Genomic DNA, 13,798 nt, shown 5'->3' on the forward strand with positions numbered 1-13,798 from the left:
TATTTAGAATGATGCACGCGCTGTGTGTATTCTTGGCTAATTAGCGGCAATAATTAGTTACTTCATCATGGTAAATGTGCATTTTAATAAGTAAAGAACTTTTTTCATTTATTTATAAACTTTTGCAATGTTAGTGTAGTTTTCCATCGCGTAACACTGATACAGCCATATAGAAAATTAATCAATCCTGTGCTAACTTAAAAATTAAAATAGATTATGATATGCATTTTTTCAAACATTTTTCAAAGAAAGTCAAAGTAGTCGTGAATGGAAATAGATATCAAACAAATTGTAATTATACATATTCATCCATCGTGTCATATTAAAAATTTATACATGTTCTTTATCAGTGCCAAAAAAAATCTTCTGTAAGTGTCATATTTCAAGGTCTGGGTATCAGTGATATTTTGTTAATTATTACTGCTGATAATATCACGTTGCCAGTAGAAGCAAAAACTTTTTTTTAAATTATTAGATATTAGTAGTGGGTGGTAAATTCACCAGTCTCAGTGTGAAGATCTTTTGAGCTAGCAGTTCCTGGGGAATTTAAAAACTTGTTTAATGTGTCAAGCACTGCTGCTGGAGAAGATTGCTAGACTAAAATTTATGTAAATTATGTTAGTTTTCACTATATCGGTATGAAACTTCCTTAATTGAATTATGAAAAGATAATATCGTCTTAAACAAACAGCTTATTTTTCGCCCCCACCTTTACATCTGTTCTGCTTGCTTGAAAGATTGAGAGAAAGTGATGATGATAATAAACACGTTTCAACAAAGTGCATAGGACATCCATTTGTTTAACACTTTATCTTAACAATTTTCTGACTCCTTGACTAACTTTTTCGTCATTCTTTACCTAAAGGAACCATTTTTCTTTTGGATCCCATTTAAAAAAGAAATGGTATCATTATAAAGAATGAATGAAAGTTCAATTGAAGTACTAGTATATAATTGATGGTTATCTAACCGTTCATTGACTGCCAACTGGCCACTGGTTGAATTTAGCCATTCAATGAGGAATAGTACTCTACATATATATCTAATTAACATGTAAAATGCTGTAAACTCACCTTTATTTGTTAACTCGAGGTTTGTTCACTGATCTCTATCAAAATCGTAAACTGTTAAATCTCAATTAACCGTTTTTTGACAATTCTCTAGCAATGCCGCTAACTGACTGTCAGCTGTTAAATCAAGCTGTCAATTGACGGTTTGTTGACTATTCTCTACCAAAGCCCTCAACTGATTGTCAACTATTTAATTGAGCTTTCAAATGATGGTTAGTTGAACACTCTCTATCAAAGTCGTCCTTTGACTTACCACTGCTAAATCAAGCTGAAGCCGTTACACATGTAACTGTTTACATGAGTTGTCAAATGATGGTTATGTAATGGGAGAGGAGAAAAATGCAGCGGACCCGACCGGGATTCGAACCCGGGCCCCCTGAATCTCCAGTCAGGTGCTCTACCAACTGAGCTGTCTGGCCACCGGCGATCGAACCCGTCTGACCGCCACTTTCCTCCCTCCTTAAAGGTTTCCGGCCCCCGAAGACACCAACCCAGGCTCTTCCCTGGCAGGTCTTTCACCTGTCACTTCCAGGGCATGGCACGGCACCAAATGTAACGTGAGAGGAGAAAAATGCAGCGGACCCGACCGGGATTCGAACCCGGGCCCCCTGAATCTACAGTCAGGTGCTCTACCTACTGAGCTATCTGGCCATCGGCGATCGAATTCGTCTATACATATATATATTGTCAACATTACGTACCATATTCTTACTCGTATTTGATTTGGCGGTGAGGAATCAGCATTTCCGGTTGAACACCGTAACAAAAGCCGGCCATTGCTCTTCGAGCAATGAGCCCGGCTAAAAATGAAACAAATCGTTACCTCTGTTCTTTGTTTTAGCTAAACAATTACAGAAACTTGAAATTAAATAAAAACAAAACTGAAGACGTACAGGACTGACATACGGGAATATAATGTTTATGTCACTGTCAGATCATGAGTGTGAATTTTAAATCTTTGAAGTCATATTCTCGACGTTCCTAATAGGCCTACAAAACAAATCAGCTCAGTTCTCGGTAGCGCTGTGATAGGAAAGAGAAACGTACCTTAGACTCTTGCCTTACTAGCATCAAATTCATTTTTCTACATCTTATATTCTGTCCCGTCTTTGAACAAACCAGAGCAAATCAAGGTTGTCGTCGGTCTGCTACTTTCGTTTTAGAGCGTCTGTCGTTATAATGTCAACAAGGTCGAGGACGAATTATTTTGAAGTCTACTTGTATTTACGTTATTTGTTGACTAAAACAATATTCTAAGAGTTTTTATAAGCTTATTTTATTAAATGTTTTGACAATTAAAGTTGAACTTTATCGACGTTCATCTCGATTGCGATTCATTTCCACATCGCGGCATAAAGTATTCCTACACTGTACAGAAATAACAGATTGCATGGAGGCTTCAAAGAGAAATAATTTTAAAACTTCTTAATTGGAATTATAAGAATTAAACGTTCTTTTTTCAGAATTTATCGATGTGTAAACACATGCCTTTGTACTCACAAACTTTACATAAAAGTGTTTTGCACTTTTATTCAGTTTGTGAGTACAAAGGCACGAGTTTACACATCGATAAATTCTGAAAAAGAACGTTTAATCCTATAATAAATGTGTGGGTATACGTTTTATTTGACCATAGCCTTACCACCTATAAAATAAGCTGATAAACTACAAATTATTTTACATATACATATTACATAATTGAATATATCCACTCCTCAAGAAAACAATTTTCTTTTCTCATAAGAGTGTATCGCCAAACCCCTCAACTCCGTCACTACCCTAACTCCGTCACTTTCGGGAAACTCCGCGCTGTTTGCAAACGAATGCGATTGTGACGTCATTTTTTACATGCTGAAAATCTACAATCAAATACCGAAATATTATAACTATTTTAAATCTTCAAAACTAATTTCTATGTTACCAAGTTTAAGATGAAGGGAGTAAAAACTAAACTAGAAAAAAATTTCTAATTAATACGTTGACATATTGTAGAGGGCCCTGGTGACGGAGTTAGGGTTCACTGGACGTAATGTACACGGATGGGATACGCGTTCTATTTATAGTAGTTTTGTATAAGCCCAATGACTGAATTTTTTATAATAGTTCTGAAAACAATGTTTAAGTTCATTTCCTAAGTGTAGCAAACAAGAAACAAATCAAAAAATAATTCAGAGAGTAAACTGACGTTTTTTCTGCTTATGGTGACGGAGTTTGGGTAGTAGGGGATACTTTGAGTATGCACAATGAATTGATAAGTAGCACTTATCTTTTCTATTAAGCTACAAGACTGTTCAGAATGCTTCCTTTCATTATAGATTCATTGATAATGCTTACTTTGGCTTAGACTGCCATTCATGTTCATTGCATATATTATATGGTACCTTTTTATTGGAATTAAAGTCATATGAAAGGAAATGACATACATTTATACTGTCCAGTAACGCCTAGGTATTCTGCTACGGTCAACTCAATGATAAAGACAAAATTTGGACAGTGCTCAATAGTGGTCGACTTTTCATTAATATATTCACAAGGCGTACGCGTCAATGAACAGTGAACACACTGCTTTATGCAAAGCAGATGGTTGCTTATCACAATTGCAATCAATTGCGATTGCTCAACATTTTTCTTCAGTCGAAGATTAGTTGATCTCTATGGTTGACGGTCAAGGTTCATAAACCCTCTGCTCACTAATACAAAATGTTGCTTTAACTTTTATGATTTTCCCAAAAGAAATGTATTTTATAAGTTAATTAAACAATTATAAAATAGCTTGCGAGGCAAAATTAAACAAAAAAGACATTTCAACTTGACAAATCTATAAAGAAATAATAGTCTTTAATGTCATTAAGAGTTATCTCTCTTATCAGAGTATCAATGAACCTTAAGTAACCGTTCACTAGATTTTTATGCGGGTACCGTCAATGTTTAAATTTCTCTTTCTTTATGAAAAAGCCATAAAATGGATACATGAAAAAAAGACAAACATGATTTTATCAACCAGTATTTGACGCAAGAATGCAAGACAAAAAGATCCCGAACTCGATTTATTTTCTGTTAATTTGCTTTTAAATATTTTTTATGGGTCTTTATGCATTACTGAAGATGCATATTATAAGAAGGAAAGTATGCAAAAACACAATAAACACTAGGTTCCAAACACCTGCTGTGTTAATTGTTACAAGCCACCATACATCATTCTATACAGGTTTTATTAATTATACCTTTCTAATTATTCATTTCTTCAACAAAGGCACATTGTATCTTCTCTGTAAAAAAGACGTTGGCAATTTTGATGGTAAGAGAATTGAACTAAATGTCATTATAATATTCATTTGAATGAATTATTCACATTGGTTCCTTGTTCATTTACGGTTCCCTAAATAACATTCTACCAAATGCATGGCTGTCAACAGATATTTTTAGTAACCGTTAAATTTATAATTCCAGAAGAAATGGGTGATAAAGTGAAAATTTTGAATGTCCTGTGTACACTAAAGCAATTGTTGTCTTCCTTTAAAGTAATGTATAGAAAAGAATTTATGAAATTCAAATTTAATGGTTCACTTTTATGTTTTATTTAGTGGTGAATTATGAATAAAATCTTGAGCACACTACTTACCTAGAATTCGCAGGAAAAGTACAAAACAGATCATTGATGTAAGGATAAAAAAAAAATACATCAAATTTCATTTGATTGAAAGGAAATGAGAACGTTTTGGTTTCAAAATAGAAGGAAACATTTCTCTTTTCAAAGGATTTTTTTTTAATTAATAAAATATGATCCTTATTATGCTTCGTTTGACATGTACATTTTTTTCAGAATTATAGTGCCTCTTTGTTATCTATAAGATTTGTTTTCTGTATGCTTAAAATTTTCGAATCAAAACAATAATAAAAAGTTGTTTGTAGATGAATCAAACCCCACAAACCTCGACATCATGGAAAAAAATTGGTTAGCAGTGGGCTTCTTGGTGTAGTATTGTTTGTATTAAAACAGTTTTACAAGTTAACTGTGGCATAGCAGGTGTTTAATCAGATTCTTAAAATGTAGAAGCGTAAAAACTTGCAAAACAGATTCTACGGCAGTACATGTAATTGCTTTATTTCTTGTAAATTTTTGCTATTTATTTGGGCTTTTTGTTTTGATAATAAAGATGCACATAACATGCATTACGTGGACTCATTAACATGTAACATTAAGAACCATCCGTGCATCTAGATGTTGTAAGTACATCTGGCATTTTGTGTCGTCGTTTGATATAAGAGCGTGCCAAATATATCATCATTCCAGCTGATTATAACAAGCTTATATCATCAAATGCTTGAACCGAACTATGGACTTGTGAAACGTCTAATTAAGTGATTCAATCCCCCGATGCAGGTGTTGCTTTTGCTCAGCCATGTTTCTTTTCGTATTCTGTAATTAACCATTGTTCTAGGAATTTGTACACGCCTTTTTATTTTCTTTTTACGTTGTTACGTACTATTAACTTAACTATACTTCATATATATGACACCTGGTTATAATCTCTATCTAAACAAGTTATTATGGATTTTTACAGAACATGATCGAGCCTTGAAATATTTCGTTGCTGTCATCATGTAAACCATTAATACAGATCTTTAGATAATAAAAATTGTTTAGAAAATAAACTAAGAATCTTTTTATGTTTTTATTTTCTTTTTGGGAATCTGAAATACGCTGCCTTATAATTTATGCCCATTTAATTGTTAAAGGAAATTCTTACATAAATGAAATGTTGAAAATTCTGCTTTGTTCACAAAGCATTGGTTAACTGGTATATAATAGATAAAAATGCAATGTTTCATTGATAATTTATTATAAATGTTTAATGAGTATACAACAACTGATGCCATGTCCACATTTAATCAGAATAAATTAATTCATATGTCGTACAATGACGTATTTTTTGTACTATCATGTAGCGCAAGGTTCATCTTCCAGCAATTTTTACGTTTCAAGTCATGTGATCAACAAAGATGCGATCATTTCGGTCGACATCGCTCCATAGACTATTCTCTCTTCATAACTACCAAATAAGTAGGGTTTCTGCAAACCAAGTTCTTAAGTACGTAATCTAGTTATTTTTTATGTTTATTTCCTTAAGACCATTGATCGTTTATCTACTGAACTGAAAATGAATAGTAGTTTATTAGTCATTGCCATTCAAGCTCTAACGTTTGATGACCATGTCAAGATGTTCTCTGGTAAATCAGTAGACGATTTGACCAACAATTGACCTACATAGAATGGAAATGGAAATAAAATTTGCCATACGAGTTTAAAATGCGTCAACTTCTATCTTGTCCAATCTGTCTTAAAGAATTTAAAATACGAATCTCTAGATTTAGTTTTAGGTAGGACGTCATCTTATCGCTAATATTGACTTTTGACCGAATCAATTAAGGCCATCTGGTGGTCATGGCCAAAGTTAAGAATGGGGTCGCAGGTTGTGAGACAATATGACCTACTTATGAAGCACGAATAAAGATTGTGAAATTGAATTTTGACCTGAAAATGAACATGGATCAGATCCAATCTGTCGATGAAAAATGATTTTTGTGATGGAAATTTCCTTGTATTGCACTTATTCCTCTTGAAGGGGGCCCAGATAAAATGCTGCATCTTAATGTTAAATTTACCCAAATTTTTCAAGTAAGCTTTTAAAGTCTGCCTGTGGGTATGTTCATTTTTCACAATGGTTTATAATTATGTAAATCTGATGTTAGTCAGGTTTATGTTATGTTTATGACAATTTTGAGAGACATTACAAACAAGCATACCCCCTCCCCATTTTTTCTCTGTTATTGGGCATAAAAATGGAATAAATTGTCAAAAATCGTCTGTATTTTATATTATTCCAAATAATTTTATATTTTTTATTTTCCAGTAAGGTACACATGAACGAATAAAAATCAACATTTTCAATGATTTATAATTATAAGATTTTTAGCTTCAATTTGACATCATTTTACTTTCATTTTTAAATAATTTTGTAAATACCTTCATTCAGGTTGGCGAAAGGTTAAAAGGGAAACAGAAACATGTTTTACCTGCCTCTATTTCATTTAAATTGTGTCCTCATACTCAAATATATGTTCCATCACCAATCAGCCCCTTATGTTAGTCAAAATAATACAATACATGCATGTTTAAAGCATAACGATGTGAAACTTTTAAAACAAATTCAGTCGTCCTGTGTAACTAAAATTGGAATGTAATGATACTTAACTGAAAAATTGCTTCATCAGACTTTTTAATAGTATTCTAAGAACATTGGCTCTCCCCCATAAAACTACTTTTCCAGATGATTTACAATTTAATCTTCAACAAAAAACTCATTTTACGAGAGCAAGAGATAAAAGCTTTAAGAATAAAATTCGTTTGTGTCGTCACCCAGTATTGATACTTAATTCTGGAGAGAATCTGCATCCAGCTATGTGCGGGCGAAAGAAACTTTTAATTGCTTACATGTTATTTTAGGTCCAGAAAATACGTAGTAATTACATCGTTTCTTTGAGCTGGGGTGAATTATTCTTGAGCGCAAATGATGAACTTGTAGGACAAAGATGTAAAAGCATGTTAGGGTAATATTAAGTTAGAATTCTGTCTGTTTCCAGTGAAGAATTAAATCTATCGAACATCCTAAGAGACTCCACCAATAAACTACCCCAAAGACCTCGTTCTTTGGGCCAGTAGAGTTTATTCAACAGTTGATAATTGTTCGATCGTTGGCGAAGTTTTCTATTAAGAATTAAGAAAATGGTTGTCAATTCGAAAGGATGGCTCATTAAAGCAGTAGCCTACGTAGCTGTGTGGGAAAATCACAAGATGTAAATTGACAAGTTTATCAATTAAATAAATACTGGTGAGGAATTGACTAATTATTAATTCAACATAGACGCTTTATATACTTGATGATATCAAAAGGTTGGTTCTTACTTGTCTAGCAAACAGATTCTAGGCTGACAAGTAATGTCTTTGACCCATATATCAGAAATTGCTCAGCGTCTTATTTTTCCACTTACAAAACGTTTATTTATAAGATATGACATTTGTCTGCTATATCCCTTAACTCATATCAGATATTTCAATTTATAATACTAGACTTTGACCCGTGCGTGCACGGGTTGACATTGTTATGAATGCATCCATGTGCATATCGGACATTTACAAAATAGATACATCGACACATTCATATTGTAAGGTATTTTTTAAATAAACAATGAATGTGAATATAATTCTGTTTTGTTTTGTTTTGTTTTTTTTTTTGGTGTTTGTTTTGTTTTGTTTTTTTTTAATTGTTGCGTAACGGCGTAGCGCAGAATGGGTTTGACCAACAGTTAGCTATAAATCAAGTCTTGAGTTGGAATCACGCCGGAGCTTACAAAAATTTCACCCTTCCAAACAAATTTAATAAAAGAAATTGTGGATGTTCATTGAAAATATGACAACAGCAAAGAGTTGAGCACACTGCTGATACATATCCAGCAAAGTAATGAAATGAAGAAATGTGCTAAGCTGGTATTTTTACACAATCAGTTATTAAAGTAAAGGTGTAAAAGTTTTTGTAACAATTTTAACACTGCAGGTCTCAACTTGTTCAAAATATGACCTCAACAATAAAAGAGTTAAGCACGGCTAATACATATACTTTATATATACACAGGTAATAGACAGGTATATAATCTGTAAAAGACTGTCTGTTTTGATAAAAATTAATGTAATATCCTTGAATTAGTACATAGAAAAAGTAATAAAAATAGAAGCTTAATTGAGAAAAAATAAAAACAAATTGGTAATCTTCAAGTACCAATGATGTTTAAAATATATAAAACAAAAGACAGTATTCTTCCGATTTATCGGTATTAAAGGCCAAAAATTCGAGTCTATAATTTTTATATAGTAGTTATTATTGTAATTTTTAGCGGAAAAAGAATGCCTACTTCACTAAGATGTGATTCTAACTGGAGTTGTAACACCCCCCTCCCTTTCAGTTCCCCTCAAAAAAGCATAAAAGAAAGGAGGGATAAAATAAATCGGGTAGTTACATTAATGTTGCTCCTACGATCATGAGCTTTTTGCCTCCGTTGAGATGGCCAGAGATATAAATAACATATAATAAATGTGTCTCCGAGATGGCGAATAATTACCCACGTGGCCACAATATCACATTTGTATGGATATAAACTCAGAAACAAACATAGGCGTCAGAAGCAAATTGAAAGTGGGGTGGCTATTTGAAAGTTGGGGGGGGGGGGCTAAACCAACGAAAAAAGGTAAGCCCCAATTTTCAATGCCTATATTATGTCTATCTTTGCAAAAAGGGGGGGGGGCTAAGCCCCCCTTGCCCCCCCCCCCCCGGTTCCGACCCCTATGACAAATACGTGTAAATCTTCATTGGAAATTTGCTAATATTCTGTTCATATATATTACTGATTTCTTATTAGAGAAATTATACAATAACAAATATATATCTACTTAGTATTTACTTTTGTCTTCTCTAATTTGAACACACTCTCCACCAACGGCTCATACATTCGTGTATGAGAGAGAAACGAACGACAACTCTGCAAGGGAGATTGATTTGAACATCGTGATTTAGCGTGAATGTAATGCGCACGCGCAAGATTGTAAAATCCAAAAAATCCAGATGATTTCCGGAATTTTTTGAGGAATTTTCGTTGATTATTAATTAGCGAAGCTTAATTGAGAAAAAAATAAAAACAAATTGGTAATCTTCAAGTACCAATGATGTTTAAAATATATCAAACAAAAGACAGTACTCTTCCAATTTATCGGTATTAAAGGCCAAAAATTCGAGTCTATTATTTTAATATAGTAGTATAGATAAAGTGCCACATGTAAATTTATTTTTGAAATCTATATCAAAGTATACTTTTGACAATATTTCACTCTCGAGTTTCAAACCTCTGTATTTAATTTCTTTATCAAATATGATATCGATCATCGGGTGATTAGAAATCAGATATCAGTCACGTAATAAAAAATTCAAGCATGTATATTTTTTTATTTAGAAAGTCGGACATAGAATTCGGTTTCAAATACTTGAACGATATTTCACTTTATCAGTTCCATGCAAAACATTTTTGTCAATGGCAGAATATTCGGAATATTTGAAAACCACCCTTGTTAATATCAAGAACTGTAAGCTACATTACAAAGAATAATGTTCATTATGTCAAGGAAGGGCATCGTTGCCATCCCTTTTGAAATTGATGTGATTGTAAGTTTCATTTCTTGCAATTTACGAATCGCAAGTTTCTTTTTGTATGGAATTGATTGTTTGTCGAAGCGTATCGAACAGACGTCACTGAAATATTCCTCTTTCATTGATAGAAGACCTATTTTACATTATAAACTCATTTAATTGATAAAACGTGCGAAAGGGTGGTAAAATGTCACGGCTGAAAATGGACCCTTTCTTTTTGTGTATAAAATGTATGTCGGGTTGACGAATCAAAATAAAAGTCTCTTGTTACAGCTGTTCGGATTCAGCATTACATAAGATATGTTTGTCTATCTTTATAACGATGTGTTGCCAATCATCAAATTATATATTAACGATTTCCTTTAAATTAAATATAGAAAACTGCATTGAAAGAAACAACTGGTGAATCAGTGATTACAGACGCTTGCCCTTCGTAGATCTTCTCGTAAGAGGTAATGTATGAATACGTATGATCTGTGGTCCAGATTCAAGTAGGGAGCTGAAATAGAGAAACAAATGATGAATGGTGTGGAAAATAGAGATACCGTCAAAATATCAATATTTTCCTAGCCAATGTCAAGGTATTCACTTTAGACACAAATTCCGGACAGATCTCTGATTTCAAGAGAAGAGTAATTATAAATACCATCTTTCACCAACATAATGTTGGTAAATTCGCAGTTTTGATTAGGTTCAATATTTTCTCAATAAGATCTTTGTTTAATGATCTTGTATTTCAAACAAAAAGAGTTCAAAAAGATTTATTAAAATATCGAGCACCCACTGGAGAAATTTAGAATTTCATTTTTTTCCAGAAAAGTTTTTTTCCCAAATATATATAAACCTTCTTGAATTAAATCATTTGATAAAGCTTAAAAATGATAGATGAACGGGTGTCTTAATTATCTGGTGTTACATTTGAAGTCTGCGTCGGAGAAGTAAACATATTTGGGTTTTTCAACGATAAAAGTTATATATATATATATATATATATATATATATATATATATATATATATATATATATATATATATATATATATATATATATATATATAGGAGTCGAAACCAGGGGAACTAGGGGGCTTAGCCCCCCTCCCCATTTTCTTCTAATTTTCTAATTCTATCTTAGTAACCGATGCCAGCTCATCGGTGAAGCGAAAGATAATTGTGTCAATGGCTAATGCATAACCACATTTTTTGTTTGGACCAATTTTTAGCCCTGATTTGGTCTATTGCTGTAATTACCTGCATATAAATTTCAATCATAATTTAATGTAGTTCATGCAACCAAGGCTCATCACGAAGTGGAGAATGTCGTAATCATAGCATCACGATTCATTTCATATTGCAATGAAAAGACAGAGTCACATGTAAATACTTATTAACAGGAACCGATGCAAGCGCGGATCCAGGAATTGAAGTTAAGGGCGCAAAAAAGTAGGCAGGGGGTCTGGGGACCGCCTTGAGGCCCCCAGTGGGTCCAGGGCGAAGCCCTGGCAGGGGCCAGGGAACAAAGCCCCCGGAAGCTCCTGGATTCTAGAGATTTTGTGGGGTAAAAATGAGGTCTACCGTGTAGACATTTTTACATTTTCTCGACGAAACTATGATTGATGCTTTGACAATTTTAGGGGGCGCGCCGGGTGCATCCTCCCCCTTAAATCTGCCACTGCGATGCTCATCAAAATGTTGATTCCCTGCCTTAACATCCTCACAGTGTCAGGGATTTTGAGTCCTCTTGTGGTACAACGGCGACGAGTGTACTCAGGGCCCCTGACGTTATGACGATGCACCTTAAAGGCCTTTTAAAACTTCCTAATGTATTGGTAGAGCAAATGATAGGGTCGCTTTTTCCAATTTATTCTAGAAGAATGTAGCATTTAGTGCGTTTTTTTTAAAATTTTCAATAGTTTTATTGGTAATCAATTTATTTTAAATGAAAGGTTTTTTTATTTAAACATATACAGCTCTGCTTTTCCTACTGAGATCTTAATGTATGTAAAACAAACATGAATATTAATGAAAGTACATGCAAAACATTATAACAACTTATTCAAGCAGGGTCCGTATAAACAATATCAGTTGGGGGGGGGGGGGGTGCACAACCAAACAATTTCAGTTTGGGTTTGCGCTACCAAGCAAAAATTCATTGACAGGCTCAGAAAAAAGTCATCGGACGTAATTATTGAAGGGGCACATCCATAAAGTAGCTTTGTTTTCTGTAGTATACTGCTTGCATGTATCGGCAAAATCCCCCCCCCCCCCCCCCGCTTTCTACGACCATTTCCATGTATCGGAATTTCGTGTATATTTCACATTATCCCGACCAATTGTCGGAATGCACTGACCTAATTTTACATATTTAGTCATTGTACAAGGCTGTCGAGATTGGACTACTTTACTATCATTAAACTTTGAGTATATAATTATTTTTAACACCAATGAAAACACGCTTATAATGTACAACGATTTTTTCAAGCATTAGGTAAATAATGATTAAGGGACTTCAAGGTATTTGAGATTAAATTACCAAAAATTTCTTCAAAACCCTGACTCCCGCAGAGGTAAAATTCAACCCGTCTCCACACTGATCGGTTGAAGTGTCAGGTTGATACTCATTGTGAAAGTTGGCAGATTTAATGTTCGAGTGCCACTGATATGAATACTTATAATAATAATAACATAACTATTGTCAGCGCATTCTCTGATAAAAATCCTCACTCCAAACAAATTCAGAGCATTTCAAAACATTTTCATTTCGAAAGATAATCGGAAAGTATAATCTTGGTTTGTGCTGAGCATTCTTCATTCATGCTATATGAAATTGTTTTGATAGTTTTGACAGTGTGAAAGCTACACTAAATCGCTTTCAAGCATTTGGTATATATGTATCCCTTTAATTATGTTTGTTTAAGGTTAGCCTGTAATGCACTGTTAATGTCGGTTGTTAATGGCTTAATGTGGTCTCTTTTAAAAATCAGATCGGCGCGAAAGACAGTAATTTGTGTCGTTTACTGATTTTTATTTGAAAATTAAAATAAGTACACGACTATACGTGTACTTATTTTAATTTTCAAATAAAAATTAGTAAACGACATTTGTACCAAATCAAATTTTGTCGTAATTAAGGAGAAAGGGCAGACAATCAGAGACTGTTTTTAAGAAAATATACAAATCTATATAAAGACAAATGAGATTTTTAAAATGCTTGGTGAATATTAAAAAAGTGTCCACGTTGATTAAATAATGATAAAAGAGACGTTGTATAATTTCATTGTAGTTATAAAGCATTGAGATTTTAAGACAATGTTGTTTACTAATGAAAAAATGTAAATTCTAATCTTTATCAAAAAATCTAATTGGAGGTTTTAAATTGTTTTCTTCAAAGGGAAATATAGAATTTTCGTCATGCTGTGCGTCAATATCGTGACGTCACTGCATATCGGCACAGATTCTTTCAGGTTTGCAGACG

At 33.4% G+C, this 13,798-nt stretch overlaps 1 non-coding gene across 1 annotated transcript; it reads right to left on the reverse strand.

Annotated features, from left to right (window-relative positions):
• Positions 1 to 1,648: 1,648 nt before the first annotated feature.
• Positions 1,649 to 1,721, reverse strand: Trnay-gua (transfer RNA tyrosine (anticodon GUA)). Its single transcript has one exon. It is a non-coding gene; the product is annotated as a tRNA-Tyr (tRNA).
• Positions 1,722 to 13,798: the final 12,077 nt, after the last annotated feature.

Source organism: Saccostrea echinata, unplaced genomic scaffold (assembly GCF_033153115.1).
Source record: "Saccostrea echinata isolate AGI-Se365-2 ecotype Australia unplaced genomic scaffold, CSIRO_AGI_Sech_v1 ptg000047l, whole genome shotgun sequence".
In the NCBI taxonomy this organism is placed as follows: Eukaryota; Metazoa; Mollusca; class Bivalvia; order Ostreida; family Ostreidae; genus Saccostrea; species Saccostrea echinata.